Here is a 17,742-nt window from a genome sequence, read left to right as displayed (position 1 = left end):
CTTGTTCGCAGTTATACTCGGAGGAATTGGGGTGTGTTGTGTAAGAAGCTGGCCACAGCAGCACCTGAGGGCAAAGAGCGACTGTGAGCCTGCAGCCAGCAGCTGACCTAGAACATTCCCCTCTTCATGTTTAAAAATCTAATAGGGATGTTGCCCCTTGTGGTGCAGAACAGGGACTTAGTTGATTACAGGAGTTTTAGTAGATTAATTAAGGGATTTATTTTGCATATATTTTCATACAAGTAAAAAGAAAAGGCTTGCTTCCTTAGAATGGATATTCCCTCCTGAATGAGAAAGGGGGAGAATACCTCTTTTAAGACATAGTGCTTTCCATCTGCAGTTTTAATGCTGAGTGGGGGAATCCTGACACCTGACTAATCAGGGCACTTTTTCAGGCATTCAAGTTTGGGGGTTGTTTTCAGGCATTCAAGTATTTATATAAAAAAGATGAAGCAAATCAGTTAGACCCTGAGGAGGGAATAAAAATCGCGTATCAGAGCATGTTTTGGGGCCAAAATGGTATGCTCATCTTCTGCCAAGTTCCATGCAGCACTGCACACACAAGCAGAGGCACAGAAAACTGTCAGATCTGCTTATACCATCTAGAAGTCTGCCCTTTCTCTCTCAGTTATAAGGTGCCATGGAAGGTTTTCAGCTGGGGCCCCAAGAAGCCAGACTCCAGCATCTTTCCTTCTGAATCACGGGCAGCCTGAGCTCTCTGCTTCAAGGGTACCACCGAGGCTGCAGAACCAGCCTGCCTGAGCAGCCTGTCAGCTGACCTCGAGGACCAGTCACAGTTTACCAGGCCTTATAAAGCCCTAGTCAAGAGCAAGTTGCCTAAACTTCTGAACACTGCCACGACATTTTAATTATGTAGGATGCTGTCTAAATACCGATTTTAAAAAATAAAATAGCCCCCTGCACCTTCTAGCTGCCTTAGAAATTGCCCCCTGCATGTCTTTTAATGTGACCTGCTTTTTGCCCTCTTGCCCTCTACTCCTGCCTTGGTACACAATACCTGCCTGTTTGGACCAGCTTCCTCCTTTTTCCCACTTGCACTGACTCCAGCTCCCCCCTGATCCTAGAGCCCAGCTGCCTGGAGCCTGATCCTGGCTGACACGCCCTAGTTGTTTCTGAGCAATGAAAGTGACTGCCTCAAATTCTGGGGAGGGAGAGCACCTGCCCCCCCATTTTCCCATGAGGGCTGCTCCTCCTGCTGCTGACAAAAGATTGCTTGTTTGGTGCGCAAAACCAACATGCAGAAGCAGAAGATGGGTCACCTGGTAGCATCTTTGCTGTTGGCAATTATGTAGATACACTCCCTCTTGAAAAAGGTTTTTTCTATCCAAGCTTTTTGACCCTAAGGAGGGAAGGAAGAAAAAAATAATTTGATGTCACATGGTAGATAGTGATGTTTACCTGAAAAAAGGATGTATTTCAAGACTAGTTTACAAAAATGCAGCACATCTTAAGAGCATCTGTTGTGGTGGCTTTTCCCTCCCTCCTATTAACCAGAAACAGAGGGGCTCGAAAGATCAAATGTAGTCTCAAATGGTGTGTCCTTGCCATAGCTGTCAACGTTTCCCTTTTCTTGCGAGGAATCCTATTCAGAATAAGGGAATTTCCCTTAAAAAAAGGAAAAGTTGACAGCTATGGTCCTTGCATGTGTGATACTGGGCCCCTTTGATGGGTTGTTCTGACACATGGTAGTAGGTTTGGTTAAATTTGAAATAACAATGATTGAAGGAAGTCAAACAAATCACCCCACTCCCCAGAAAAAAGAACTACAAATACAAAAGAAAAACAAGACGAGACTTGAACCAGCTAAGCAGAGTGCTTAACTCTTAAGACTGTTAGGAAAGTCAAATTTTACATTGTACTGTGGAGACGGAGTCTTGCATTAAGTTCTACTACTACAAGTAGGTTGGGTTAAGTTAGGTGAATTCAATTTATACATTGCTTCCCACTTTTAAAAAAGTCTGGAACCATTTTACAACCAAAGTCTTTTTTAAAAAAACAGTAAGAATCACATAAGCATTATTTAAACAAAACAGCAACCAGATTTAGCAGTACAGTGTCATATAATTGGTGCTGCTCAAATGCCTAGGAAATGTCTTTGTTAGCACCAGAATTATGATAACATTGGTGCTAGGTGGGCCTCCCTGGGAAGAGCATTCCATCAACCAGGTGAGGTGGGGGCTACTGCAGAGAAGGCCTGTTTTCTCACTGTCCCCCTCTGGACCTCCCTCAATGGGGGCATGCAGAGAAAGTCCTCAGGATCCGGGCAGAATCCTATGGGGGAAAGGTATATTATATAGCAAGTATATCTAGCAGCCAACTTGGAATACAAGACACTGCCTTATATACCAAGCCAGATTATTTGTCTAACTAATGCATACCCTCCAACATTTCTCCGATGAAAATAGGGATGGCCAATTCCATAATGATAATTTTACTATTTATACCCCACACATCTTACTGGGTTGCCCCAGCCACTCTGGGCAGCTTCCAACATATTTTAAAACATAACAAAACATTAAACATTTAAAAAACTTCCCTATACAGGATTGCCTTCAGACGGCTTGGGGGTCAGATAACTCCATACCCTTCAACATTTCTCCACCGAAAATAGGGACATCCTAAGGAAAAGTGGGACATTCCGGACTCAAAACAGAAACTGGGATGATGTCTGTAAATCTGGGACTGTGCCTGGAAAATAGGGACCCTTGGAGGGTCTGCTAATGTATTGCTTTCTCTGATGGGCAGAAGCTCCCCTGAGTCCTAGGAGAGGGCAAAAAAGGCTCTTGCCCTTTCCATTGCCTGCTTGTTTGAGTCTTCTAACTGGAATGGCAGGGGTTGAATGGGGGGGGGGGACTTCTGCACACAAAGCATGGCCTCTGGCACCAAGCTATACAGTACTGGCTGCTGACAAATAGACCTACAGCTGGAATCAAAGCAAACCCATAGAACAGCCTCTGCCAAACTGTGCCCTCCAGCCTGGACCAGCTGGGGTTAATGGAGTTGTACAGGTATAAATGGACAATTCTCCCAATGGAGAGATGTAGCACCCCCAAGGGCCAGTATTGGGACCTGCACATTTTAACTTCTCCCTCTAGAGGACTAAAAGAGAGAGACAGTTGCATTGTGTCAGAAACAGAAAAGTGGGATTTTCCACTTGCAACCTTCCTGTGTGAACGACCTTGAGTTATGAGCACTCCACTAGATGAGATAGCAACAAGAAGCAAAACAAAACAGGCTCAGAAACAGACTCAAAGAAGAGGCTCCATATCAGGAGCCGCAGCTGCACAGGAAAAAGGAACAACAGCATCAATGGAATCCATGACACAAGCACTGCTCAGAATAAATAAATCTTTAGAAGCACTAACCAAGCAGTCCACAGAGAACTCCAAGAAATTGACAGATAACTCTAAGAAGTTGACAGAGTTAACAACAAGACTAGACCTGAACACAACGGCAATAGCAAATAACACAGATTCTATAAATCGCCTTGTGCAAGAAAGCACAGAAACGAGGAAAATAGCCGACAGCGCAAGGTGCACGGCCGAGGACACTAAGGGAAAATTTGTACCCATTGCAAAGAAAGTTCATGAACATGATGCAGCTTTGGCCTTTATGGAACTAGAGAGGAAAAATAAAAATCTGAAACTGAGATCAGTACCAGAGGAGGAAGAGGGCAACCTGGGAGAATTTCTTACAGACAAGCTTCAAGAATTTTGGACTGATGAATTAGAAGGGGAAGAAGATGAATTTGTAATTACTTCGGCCTTCCGGATTGGTAGAAAACAAGGTAAGAAACCAAGGGATTGTTTAATCAGTTTAAGATCCAAGGAAGAAAGAGACAAAATATTGAACCTACATTACCAGAAGGCTTTGACTGTTAAGAATTCCCAAATACAGATCTTCAAGGATATTCCTAAGCACTTTTTAGAGGTGAGGTCCCAATTTAAGACTTTAGCGGATTTGCTGAAAAAACACAATATCCCATTTAGGTGGGAATATCCACAAGGACTGTCTTTCAACCTCAAAGGGAAGAAAATTAAGATCAAAACAATTCAAGACAAAGATCAGTTTTTGGAGAGAAATTTTGAGGATTTTGAAAAAGGAACTGTAAGTGAGAGAGAAATACCGGACATAGCAAACCTCTCATTTGGATTAGCCCCAGCACCTACAGACGAGGAACAAGAACTTGGAGCAGTCGGTGGGAAAGCAGCCCAATAATAAAAATGTCTCTGCAACTTGTGAGCTGGAACTGTAATGGTCTGAACCATCCTCGAAAAAGGAGACAGGTGTTTCATATATTAAAAAAAGAAAATTTGGACATAATATGCTTGCAAGAAACTCACATTGCCAGGATAAATAGGAAACTTTTGATAAATAAAAGATTAGGATCAGAATTTATCTCTTCAGACAAAGTTAAGAAAAGAGGTGTGGTGATTTATGTTAAAGAAAAATTGGAACCTAAATTGATCTTTAAAGATGAACAAGGAAGATTCCTGGCAGTGGAAATTCAAACCCATGGAGAAAGAATTTTGATTGTAGGAGTTTATGCACCCAATGAGGGGAAGGCCGAGTTCTTCAAGAAGTTGCATGAGACTTTAATGGACTTTATGGATTTAAAAATAATATTGATGGGCGATTTGAATGGAGTAGTCTCCACAAACATGGATAAAGCACAAAGGCAAATAATTTCAAAGAATGGGAGACTGCCGAAGACTTTTTTTGAACTGACTGATACCATGGACTTGATTGACATTTGGAGAACAAGGAACCCTCTGGAAAGAGAGGGGACCTTCTTCTCTGAAGCAAATATGACATGGACTAGGATTGACCAAATATGGATCTCTAGCAACCTGGCACCAAGGGTCAAGAAAATAGAAATCTGCCCAAAAACCTGCTCAGACCACAATGCAGTAAGGATGGAAATGAAACTGACAATAGCTGGAACCTTCAGATGGAGAATGAATGACACCCTGTTCAAAGATGAAACAATCTATAAAAAGGCCCAAAAGACATTGAAAGACTACTTCGAGATAAATCTAAGATCAGATGTCGAAAGAAGAATAATATGGGACGCAAGTAAGGCCGTGATGCGAGGTTTCCTGATTCAGCAAAATTCCATAAAGAGGAAAGAACAGAATGAGAAGAAGGAAAAAAATTGGAAACAAATGGAGGAAGGAGAAAAGAGACTGAGGTCCAAACCTAAATCCCAAGAGATTTTAAGGGAAATAAAGTACTACCAGACTCAATACATGGAACTGGTGAACGAGGAGATAGAATGGAAAATAAAACAAATGAGGCAAAAAACCTTTGAATCAGCAGATAAATGTGGGAAACTCCTGTCATGGCAACTGAAAAAGAGACAAAAGCTGAATACGGTGACATCGCTCGAAGTGGATGGTAAATCTATTAACAAGCCAAACGAGATCAGTAATTGTTTTCAAAGCTTTTTCAAGAAGTTATATGCTCAAGGGCCAAAGAAGGAACAAGAGATTGAAGACTTTATTAAAAAGTATGGTCTATCAAAGATCTCGGAAAAGAACAAGAGGATCTTAAATGAGAAAATTACAGACCAAGAAATAGAGGGTGCCATCCAAAATATGCAATTGGGGAAATCACCAGGACCAGATGGGCTGACTGCGAGATATTATAAAGCATTGAAGGAATGGCTGATACAACCATTGAAAGAAGTCTGCAATCAAATTTTGGAGGGGAAAAAGGCTCCCGAATCGTGGAAAGAAGCATTCATCTCACTTATACCGAAGACAGAAACTGAGAAACATCAAGTTAAGAACTACCGCCCTATATCACTTTTAAATGTGGATTATAAAATTTTTGCAGATATCCTAGCAAAAAGATTTTAAAAAGTGTTACAAGAGGAGATTCACAAAGACCAAACAGGATTTCTCCCAGGGAGACACATGTCAGACAGTGTGAGGAACATTATAGACATTTTGGAACTGTTGGAGACTGACATAAATAGAAAAGCAGTTTTGATTTTTGTGGATGCGGAGAAAGCCTTTGACAATATTTGTTGGAGTTTTATGAAGAGGAATCTCCAAGGGATGGGGGTAGGCCAAAACTTTGAAAACGGTATAGGTGCTATATATTCTGAACAAAGAGCTAAACTAATTGTGAATGGTATGGTTATGGACGAAATCCCAATAGAAAAAGGGACACGACAGGGATGCCCAATGTCCCCTCTATTGTTTATATCAGCCCTGGAGGTACTGTTGAACATGATTAGAAGGGACCAGCAGGTAGAAGGAATACGATTGGGAGCAAAGCATTACAAGCTGAGGGCATTTGCAGACGATTTAGTCTTGACTTTGCAAAAACCGGAAGCCAGTACAATAAGAGTTTTAGAACTTATTGAAGAATTTGGTCAAGTGGCAGGTTTTAAATTAAATAAGCAAAAGACAAAGGTGCTGGGGAAAAATCTGACGTTGGGGGAAAAATAGAACTTTCAAAGGGAAACTGGTTTGGAAATAACAAAAAAAGTCAAATACCTGGGGGTGAACTTAACATCTAAAAATGTGAATTTATTTAAAGATAACTATGAGAAATGTTGGTTGGAAGTGAAGAAAGATCTTGACATATGGTCTAGGCTGAGACTCTCCTTGTTAGGCCGAATTGCTGTTATTAAGATGAATGTGTTGCCGAGATTGTTGTTTTTGTTTCAGACACTGCAAATTTTGGATAAGATGGACTGTTTCAAGAAGTGGCAGAAAGACATATCTAACTTTGTCTGGCAGGGCAAAAAGCCCAGAATAAAGTTCAAAATTTTAACTGATGCAAAGGACAGAGGGGGCTTTGCCCTGCCGGACTTAAGACTTTATTATGAAGCAGCAGCTTTTTGCTGGCTGAAACAATGGCTACTTCTTGAGAATACAGACATCTTAGACTTAGAAGGGTATGATAACAACTTCGGCTGGCACGCATATTTATGGTATGACAAGGTAAAGGTGCACAGAGGTTTTAAAAACCACATTGTCAGGAAAGCATTGTTCAATGTATGGAACCGCTATAAAGATTTGTTGGAGAATAAAACCCCCAGGTGGTTGTCACCCCTGGAAGCCAAGGCGGTAAAAAAACTTAATATGGATTCAGATTGGCCAAAATACGGTGACATTTTAGAATATGATGGTGAAAAGATTAAATTACAGAGTATGGAGAAATTAAAACCTAAAGTCCGAGATTGGTTACATTACCAGCAGATTAATGAGACGTTTAAGCAAGACAGGAAAGTAGGATTCCAGAAGGAGAGGTCAAAGCTAGAAACAGAATTATTGGAGCCCAATACTAAGAATCTGTCTAGAATGTACAGTTTGCTGCTGAAATGGAATACGCAGGGTGAAACAGTAAAATCAGCAATGATTAAATGGGCACAAGACATTGGTCATGATATTATGTTTGCAGACTGGGAACGGTTATGGACCACAGGCATTAAATTCACGGCATGTAGTGCCTTAAAAGAGAATATAATGAAAATGATCTACAGGTGGTACATGACCCCAACCAGGCTAGCAAGGATATATCACTTGCCCAATAACAATTGCTGGAAATGTAATGAATGTGAAGGAACCTTTTATCACCTTTGGTGGACCTGCCCAAAGATTAAGGCCTACTGGGAGATGATCTATAATGAAATTAAGAAAATCCTTAAGTGGACATTTGTTAAGAAACCGGAGGCTTTTCTCTTGGGCATGGTCGGCCAAACGGTACCAAGGGAAGACAGAACATTCTTCATGTATGCAACCACGGCGGCAAGAATTTTACTGGCAAAGTATTGGAAGACTCAAGAACTACCTACTCTGGAAGAATGGCAAACCAAGGTGACAGAATTTATGGGACTGGCTGAGATGACCGGCAGAATCCGTGACCAGAGGAGAGAGACGGTGGAAGAGGACTGGAGAAAGTTTAAAATTTATCTTAAGAACTGCTGTAAAATTCCGGAATGTTGAGATGTCAAAGGGTATGAGATACAGAATTATAGCTGTTAAATTTGAAATATGAGAAAAATTTAAGGAAAAATAGTTTTGAATTTGAACGAAGGATTGCTAAGAATTGATATTTTAAAATTAAGGATGCAGTGAAGGGGAGGTTTGGGGAAGTCACATTATGTGTTAGTTTGTTTTGTTTTGTTGTTTTTGTCTTGTATGTTTTGTTATTTCTTATGTTTGTGAAAATTAATAAAAAATATTTTTTAAAAAAAACATTTTAACTTGTTCATAAATTATCTAAAGTTAAGGGGTGAGCAGTGAGGTGGCCAGGTTTGCAGATGGTACTAAATTGTTCAGGGTGGTTAAAACAAAAGAGAGATTGTGAAGAGTTCCAAAAAGACATCTCCAAACTGAGAGAATGGGCAGTAAAATGGAAAATGCAATTCAGTGAACCAGGAACAAGATTTGGGGCCATAGTCAACAAAGATGTGAAACCAGTGCGCACCATGGATAATTTTTGCTATTAACTTGCACAGAAGAAGGAAGAAAGGGCATGTCCCCAGATTCCAATAATCCAAACCATTCACTATCCCAAACTAGGATTCCTTGTTCTGTGTTTTCCCAAATGGTGATGTTTCTAAACCCAGGAGCTTGGGAGCACTTCTGGGAACAAAAGTAGCCCAGGCGAGGTGGTCACAGGTGGCAAAAGCAGAATGTATAGGTAGCTTCTGTTCTGAGTGTGGGGGTCCACCTTCTGTTCATAAAGAATTATCATTGTCCTCTCACTGTCAGGGATAGATAAGACATTTACACATGATGTGGTATAGAAATATAGAAATATAATTTTCTCCTTTCTGGGCAGCAGGAAAGAGGTTTTACTGCCCCAGAATAATTTTGGAAGGTTTATCCATGACTAAAATATCTCTGAACCTGAAGACTATGGCATGTGAATGGGGTGGGGTGGAAATGAGATGGGATTTTCTGGGCCCAGAAGACTGTATATGTAGATTGGGTCCTGCTACAGTTATCAAAGGTGGCTCAAATATGCATAAAATGGATATCACATACAAATTTGAACCCTCTTTCCCAGGTGCAGACAGTGTCAAAAATCAAGCAGGGGTCACACACAGGTAACGAGAGGCCCAAAGACAGAAAATCAGCAGGTAAATCATTCCCCATAATTATAGCTCCATACATATCATTCCAAAAAGGTTACTCTGCTTATTATCTGCCGGTGAAGAGGTCCTTTTGGAACTCTTTACAGTCTCTTTTAACAAAGCTGTTAAAAATACATCCAATGCTGACCAGAAAATCTCCTCTAGTGCCGACCTTAAACCATGCAAAGATCTCAAGTTTCGTGATTTGCCAGCTAGTTGTGTTTCTGGAAGTCTTTCACCAGCTGATATTAGGCTGGCGGTACAAATGTTCCATGCAAGGCTATGCCTGGTGTTTCAAATAGAGGAGTGTCAAAAGTGATTTAAAATTTACAACAATTCTGCTCAGATGCTCAAGCTTGGATAAATTCAAGATCTAAATGCAGACATACCTCGTTTTATTGTGCTTTGCAGATAGTGCTCCTCACAAGGACACGGGTGCAGCTGCAGCAGCCCAGCCTCCCACCCCCGACTGCCGTCCCTCTTCTGGCCATGGGAGAGGAGCTGGCGAGGGCTGGAGCCGGGTCCCCCCCCCCCCCTCTGCAGCCAGGGTGGCCTGGCTTAACAGACTGCACTGTCTTGGAAATATGACGTTCAAATGCCCTGGGAAACAACTTTCTCACTTTACTGTGATATTTGCTATACTGTATTGTGGTGGTCTGAAACCAAACCCTCAATATCTCTGAGGTATGTCTGCAGTTTAAAAGCAACCTTGTGTTTCTTTGTTGTGGGTATTTAGGAATACTTCATAATAAATATATAATTCCCCCTTTTCTTCATTTTTGAGCAAAAAGGATTTGAAATACCCACTCAGCTCACTAGGTGTCCTTGGGCCAGTCACTATCTCTTACCCTAGCCTACCTCACAGGCCTGTTGTGAGGACAAAATGGAAAAGGGAGAGGAAGAGGCCCACCTTTATTGTTTTACATAATAACAACAAAAACCTATAAACACTTGTGTTTATACCAGCAGCATTCACCCACCCTTGAGAAAACCCCATACGGGGCGTAGCATGGCCCCAGGCATGGATTTTTGAGGGGGTGCAAAGCAGGAGTACTGGGCCGCACTGGGGGCATTGGCATGGGGGTGCCTGGTTTGTGCCCGTCAAGTGCCGTGTCAGCTGGTCAGGCTCTCCCCTGCGCAGGTGGGCAGGTGGCACAGCACAGCCCTGATTGGTTGCTCTGGCAGTGTCAGCAGCGAGGGCTGGGGTGCTGGGGTGGGCTCCTTCACCCTCTGCGCTCCACCCGCTGGGGTGCATACACCCTTGGCATGTCCACCCGCCAGTCTGTGTGCGTGCACCAGTCTGGCACATGTGTGCCTGTGCAGGACACCTTGAGCTCATGCAATGCTGCTGTCCCCATATCACCACCCAAAGGTGGGGAAACAGCTAATCACCCCCCCTCATTACCAACCCCCCTCCACTGCTACATTTCCCTAGAAGAAACAACAGCACATGTGGAGATTGGACCATAACAACCCTCCAGTCATGGAGCACACAGGGAACATTCCCTCCTAGTCCAACACTTTAACTGTTGCACCACAACATACACATTGTTGTATGCATTTTTGTATAAAGCACACATTTAAAACAATTCCCCTCAATATAATGCATTTTTGTACATTATTTTCACTGATACGTGCATTTCGTGCACATTTCCCCCGAATATATTTCCCCTTTTAAAAGAAGCATTCCTACGTTGGAGAACTACATCGCAAAATTTGGAAAAATTCAAATGTTAAAGAACAGCTGTTCTGGTGTGCATTTTGGTTTGGGAAGTGTGATTAGGTATTCCACATCAACAAGCAAAGCCCACTGATGTCTTCCCATGGCTGATACCTGCCTACTGCATATTCCTCATGATAATGAGAAGACAAAGGCAGGTGCAATAAATCACTGGAAGGAAAAGCTAACAAACATACGTACAGTAGGCCTTTGAAGTTTCACTGCTGTAGGAGGCTTAATCCTCTTACCAAAAGCTTGATTATAATCCACTGAAAACACTGTAGTGAAAACATATACAGTCTTAGAGAAATGGCATCTTCTTGGTTTGGCTTCACCTCTACACAGTAGTGGGATGCCCAGGGGATGTTCTGCAAGGTCTTCTTGGGCTCTCCAGGAAGACGGCTAGCCGTTGCTCCCTGGATGTTTGGGGAAACTAACTAAGCCTTTGCATGAAAGAACTCTGAAAGGATTATGACAGATTAATGGCAGTGTTCAGGGTCTTACCCTGCTCAACAGGAGAGGAAAAGATGTAGCACAGCCAGCAAGGTCACTATCAACCACGACACCAAATTTTATACCAAAGTTTAAGCCACTTTGGAAGTGCATCTCGGGTCAGTGGTTAACAATGGACCGTCCTCTTGTGTCAGCATCACCATCATCATGCAGCTCCCAAGAGGATGCAGCTGGAACCTCTTTTGTTGAATTTCTTGCTAGCTGGCTGTTTTCGATGTACAGAGTGGAGGCGGCTCAACCATGAAGCTTCCCTTGGGCTGCCATGTAAAGGCCAGGGAATAACTGCTTGCTTGGATGATGCAGGAAGCTAGAAGGACAAACTCACATGGGGTGGCCCCTTCCCTTCCAGAATTAAAAGCAAGCCAGCGTTCGAGGATCTGCATGGTTCTGACACCAGCTGCCTGCCACTTTGTGCCTCCTGCTACCTCCACCTCCTGCCCCCTGGCAACAAGGGTGTGGGGCTTGGTTTTCCCCCATCAGAATCTATTGCAGGACCCCACCAGCTACCATTGGCCAGGGCTCCTTTGACGATGCTCAAGGGAGGGTAGAAATATATGGCATGAGAAACATGCAAGGTGGGGAGGGGATTATCTCCTTAAATAGGAACCATGGCCAGTTTGGGAGACAATATACTTCCTCCATGAAATAACTTTGGAGAAAAGCAAGTTTTGTTTTGTGTTTTTTTTAGCACCAATCCACAAATAGGTACCCAAAGTCACAATTCTGGTCATGAATCTTTCCATCGAAATCTACCTGGATCTTATGGCCCCTCCAAAAATATTCTAGCAGATAATATCAAATATTTTTTAAAGGTGTGTGCGTGTCCTCATTTAGTTACCACCCAAATTACAGTTTAAAGACACACTTGGATATTTCTTGGTCAGGAGAAGGTTCACAAGAATTTCAGAGGAAGCAAGCAGCGTTTCAATAACTTCTGAAAAATTGTGTCTTACATTATGACTTACAGAGAACAGTCTATTTTGTTAATTAGTCCAGTGGATGTTGTCTGCTTCTTGCCTACACCAATTGTCCTATTGGGAATTTTGAGTCAATGAAAAAATTATCCATTCACATCTGGAATGAGAACTGTCTGACTAAATTTTGCCAAGAGGAAAATCAAGGTAAATTTGGGGGTTCCTTCTGAGGAGAAATATTGGAAGAATTTAAGATAAGCATGAATTTTGTTTGGAAGACTGTGGCTATTTCTCCATATGTGGTGGTGGTCACTGCACATCCCTGGCAAACACCAATGAGGTCAGGGTTTTTAAATCCTAGAGACTGGAAGGAGCTATAGATTTGGGGAGGTGTTGCAATGCCAAGGTCTCATTCCAGCATTCCCACATATATTCATGAAAGCATCTTTAGCATGCTGGCCTCTAAGCTTCACTGCTGCTCTATCCTATCTTCTCTGGCAACCTCTTTCATAGTAATTCTGCCAGATTCAACAAACACAAAGGTAAATCACTGCAGCTCTTGCACCCTCTTTTTCAACATCCAAAATTACATATTTCATCATCATCTTGATAAATGAAATGCACGTAAATAAGTTTCAGTGGCAATGATGAAATAACATGGAATTTGAAATAAGTCAGCCTACCTGTTATTCCGCAGAACATTTTACTTTGAAGAATGGAAAGATGGTGGACACTGAACAGAGATAACCAGAATTAAAGTTTAAGCTTTTGTCCCACTTTCCTTTCTATTGCTTACAGAGTTGTTTAATCTCTTCTAAAGGCTAGGACTCCCAGTCTTTCTAAAGTCCACCAGAATCCTCACTTTAAGAAGAGTGTCTCATATGATAAGCATGTGAGTTGATTCTTTGTTCAAACCAGTCTCATGACTCTTTTCGAAGGTAATCCTTTAGCCGTCCCATGACTCTTCATCTCCCTGCCCAGAGGGAGTTTCCATCTCATGGCAGAACGAGGCACAGCATACTGACTTTGATAGCACCCAAATCTCCAATTTGTTAAATCTTCTTTCCCTTTTCCAAACAAGTGGCTTAGAGCAACTTGTAAGAATGCTGGCTCAACAGAAAAGGCCAGCTGGATTTTGGAAGCTTGCAACTTCTAATCTGAAACACACCCTCTCTGTTCTGCTGAAATTTCACCGCTATCTGCATAATTGGGACAATTGGACCTAATAGCCCTTTATGGGGTCCTCATTAGGTGCACAGCTCAACATTCTTTGGGAAAAGGGGAAAGGAGGGCATATAGCATTAATTCTATCTAATCCTTTTTTGAGCAAAATGAACTTGGGCTGGATGTCAACATGAAAAGCAGTCAATAGGCCATACAACTGGGAACAACCACACATATCCCGCCCTCATACAGCATCTTTACTGCTGTGTGGCTGAGCTGGTTTTGGAATATGGCTGCCAACTTTAAATAGCAAGCGACAGCCTTTGGTGTTAGCATAGTTGTTATCGCTACTACAGGGAATGGTACAAAAAGAAATATATTGGCTTGAGCTGTACCCAATACCAATCAGGAGGGCCAGCTTGGGCCTGCGACCATGGGTGCCTGGGGCTATGGGTGCCATGCAGTGTGTCTGGTACCTTCATGGGGAATTTTTGTATCATAGGGAATTTTGTATCATAGGCTCCAGCACCTATGATACTGATTCAGGGCACTGATCTTCTGTCTAGCTCAGTACAGTGGTACCTCAGGTTAAGTACTTAATTCGTTCCGGAGGTCCGTTCTTAACCTGAAACTGATCTTAACCTGAAGCACCAATTTAGCTAATGGGGCCTCCTGCTGCTGCTGCGCCGTGGGAGCCTGATTTCTGTTCTTATCCTGAAGCAAAGTTTTTAAACTGAAGCACTATTTCTGGATTAGTGGAGTGTGTAACCTGAAGCATATGTAACCCGAGGTACCACTGTATTGTCTACTCCGGCTGGCAGCAGCTGTCCAGGCAGATATCTACCCTTGGCCTGCTCCCTTTGAAGTGGAAACACTAGGGGACTGGACCTGGGACTGTTTGCATGCAAACCCTTAGCCACTCATGCGTGTACACAAGCCCAAAGTTCAATGCAGATATTTCCAGCTAAACAATCACAAACTACATCTCTGTTCCTCAATAACCTGCTTCTCAGGGTTGTTGTGAGAGTCAGGAGGGGGACTCCAAGCCCCTTGTGGGTAGGAGTGGGGATTAAAACATAGTAAATAAATGCACAGTATCATGTGGGAACATATTTCTCAGAACACAGACATCAGCAGCTGCTAGTTGCCCCAGATGCTCAGACAGCCGACAGGCGAAGGCTGCCCCCTATTCAGCAGAATTATTGCCTTGCATGACACTTCCCTTAAATGCAACCATTCCTTCCACTCAGCACTACTCCAACAATATTCTAGACTCTGGTTAGCAAAGCGTGTTTCACTTGCAAACATAGCATCCGCCTGGGGAGAGGATCCATAGCTCTTCATGGTCCATGAAGCTGCCTTAGGATGACCCAAACTTTTGGATCACCTGGTCCACTGCCTACCAGTCTGGCTGACACTAACTCTCTAGGGGGCATAGGTCTTCCCCAGTTCTGTTACCTGAAATCTACTGTGGAGCTGTTAAGGCATGTGCTGTACTCAGGCTACATACTCCACTCCTGAGCGATCACTTTTCACTTCCTTGGCATTGGCAGATAGAAGGTTCTCTACTAGCAAAGGCTGAGGTGGGTGATCTGCTTGAGAAAAATTAAGAGATGCTGCTGCTGCTGCTGCTGAACCAATGGACGGACCAAGGACCTGTAAGGCATTTTCAGACGATGCTGAGACATAACGTTGTGGAGAAGCCAGAACAGAATGGAAGTGCATTGCTTTACATTTATTTGTCATATTTCTTTGATTAAAGCTTTTTTTAAAATAAAAAACAACAACAACCCAGTGCTACTTACAGATCAATAAAAAAGGACAATCTTTGGCCTGTGGCTTACAAACTAAAATACATGGCACAAAAGGAAAAAGATGAGGAGGAAAGATGAAAACAAGCAAACTCAGACACCAGTTCTTAATGTTAAATGCAGGTGCTCATTCAGATCAGATGACACTGGGCTAGACAGGCCAAAGGCCTGATTCACAATAAAGCAGCTTCCCATGTTGATCTGTGCTCTCACTCAGGTCCCAAATATTGATAATCGGGTTTGCACAGGATGGGTGGGCTCTGCCCTTTATTGTCCTAACTTGAATTGACAATAAACTCATGCCGGGTCAGAGCAAAGTACAGACTGAATAGTCGAAAGGAATGCTGACGGTGAATGGCCAAAGAGGCAGCCTCCCAGGGAAACTGCAGTGATACAGAAATTAGCCTTCATGGATGCCTGCACTTAGACTGTGGGAAGGGCTGTCAGGCTTGGAGTTTGTTTAAGAGGATGGCTTGACATAAATGGCAATTTTTGCCCGCTGTAGAGCAGGTCCTCTTTCCCTTGCTTGCAAGGAGAGCTGGGTGCAAGAGTAGAATGCACAAGGGCCCATTGGCACCATCTGGAAACAGGCAATGATATTTGCAGTTGAGGGGGCAGAGGATCTACAGTGTAATGGGAGACATGGAGTAGGGGCTTTGGGTTCTCTTAGTTTCTCAGTTTTCCAATCCTAAGATTGGTTCTCCACATTTCCACATCTATTTGTGATTGCTTTCTTTTTTAAGTCCTCATGCACATTTTTAAAATAAGAAAACATTTTTGCAACACCATCTTATAATAATGACATTAATTTTTATTATTTGTACCCTGCCCATCTGTCTGGGTTGCCCCAGCCACGCTGCACAGTTTCCAACACATAAAACATCATAAAACATCAAACATTAAAAACCTCCCGATACAAGGCTAACTTCAGATGTCTTCAGATGTCCTTCAGGCTGGACATTGAGGGTGGAGATGCTCCTTCAGGTATACAGGGCCAAAGCCGTTTAGGGCTTTAAAGGTCAGCATCAACACTTTGAATTGTGCTTGGAAACGTACTGGGAGCCAGTGTAGATCCTTTAGGGCTGGCAGCCACCCCCAGTCACCAGTCTGGCAGCCACATTCTGGATTAGTTGTAGTTTTCAAGTCACATTCAAAGGTAGCCCCACGTAGAGCATGTTGCAGTAGTCCAAGCAGGAGATAACCAGAGCATGCACCACTCTGGCAAGACCGTGCACCCTTATTTGCACTTATGCAGTGCAATCTCAGATGTTATTTTCATGAAATCTTTATAATTACAATTATTACTACTAGTAGTATATTGCCCTTCATCTGAAGATCTCAGGACGGTTCACAGCATAATATAAGCACTTTTATGCACACTTTACCCTTGCATATGCATTTTTGTATACATTTGTCTGCTGGGGAACTGCATTGCAAAATTTGGAGAAGTGCTAATTTTGAAGGATTGCTGTGTTTCAGCTCATGTATTGTTTTGGGAACTAGTTAGCTTATAAGTGGGAACTGAATCCAATGTCTCTCTCACATGGAGTGCATTTGCAGATGTCTGACCCCCGCAATGCATCATCCTCAGAAACAATTACAGAAATTTGATGTACATGTAGCATGTGTTATGCTTTCTTCCATGTGGTCTCACATCAGTAAAATATCCTCTGAAAATAGGACACGCCAAGTTTCCGGGTGACAATAAATAATGGTTCTGCCTTATTTTGCACTAGCCAGACATCAACTGAAATACTATGTCCAATTCTCAACACTGCCCTTTAAGAAGGATGTGGATAAAGGAAGGAGATGAAGATGTTGGAAAACAAGTCCTGTGATGAATGGTTGAAGGGACTGGGAATGTTTAGCTCAGAGAAGACTGTGAAAGGTGGGGTATTATCACCCACTTCCATAAACCTGAAGGGGCTGTCACAGAGAAGAGAGCAATGATCTCATAGAATCATAGAGTTGGAAGAGACCACAAGGGCCATCGAGTCCAACCCCCTGCCAAGCAGGAAACACCATCAGAGCATTCCTGACATATGGTTGTCAAGCCTCTGCTTAAAGACCTCCAAAGAAGGAGACTCCACCACACTCCTTGGCAGCAAATTCCACTGTCGAACAGCTCTTACTGTCAGGAAGTTCTTCCTAATGTTTAGGTGGAATCTTCTTTCTTGTAGTTTGGATCCATTGCTCCGTGTCCGCTTCTCTGGAGCAGCAGAAAACAACCTTTCTCCCTCCTCTATGTGACATCCTTTTATATATTTGAACATGGCTATCATATCACCCCTTAACCTCCTCTTCTCCAGGCTAAACATGCCCAGCTCCCTTAGCCGTTCCTCATAAGGCATCGTTTCCAGGCCTTTGACCATTTTGGTTGCCCTCCTCTGGACACGTTCCAGTTTGTCAGTGTCCTTCTTGAACTGTGGTGCCCAGAACTGGACACAGTACTCCAGGTGAGGTCTGACCAGAGCAGAATAAAAAGGTAAAGGTAAAGGTACC

The 17,742-nt window shown here is 42.8% G+C and overlaps 1 long non-coding RNA gene across 1 annotated transcript; it reads right to left on the bottom strand.

Annotated features, from left to right (window-relative positions):
- Positions 1-15: 15 nt before the first annotated feature.
- Positions 16-13,160, bottom strand: LOC309356374. The gene is made up of 3 exons (XR_014162733.1): positions 12,949-13,160; positions 1,281-1,360; positions 16-64 (listed from the first exon to the last, which is right to left on the bottom strand). It is a non-coding gene; the product is annotated as an uncharacterized lncRNA (long non-coding RNA).
- Positions 13,161-17,742: the final 4,582 nt, after the last annotated feature.

This window comes from Podarcis melisellensis, assembly GCF_964234715.1.
Source record: "Podarcis melisellensis genome assembly, chromosome: 14".
NCBI classification, from domain to species: Eukaryota; Metazoa; Chordata; class Lepidosauria; order Squamata; family Lacertidae; genus Podarcis; species Podarcis melisellensis.
Note: the sequence above shows the minus strand (reverse complement) of the source record. Positions and strands in the feature narration are given on the sequence as shown.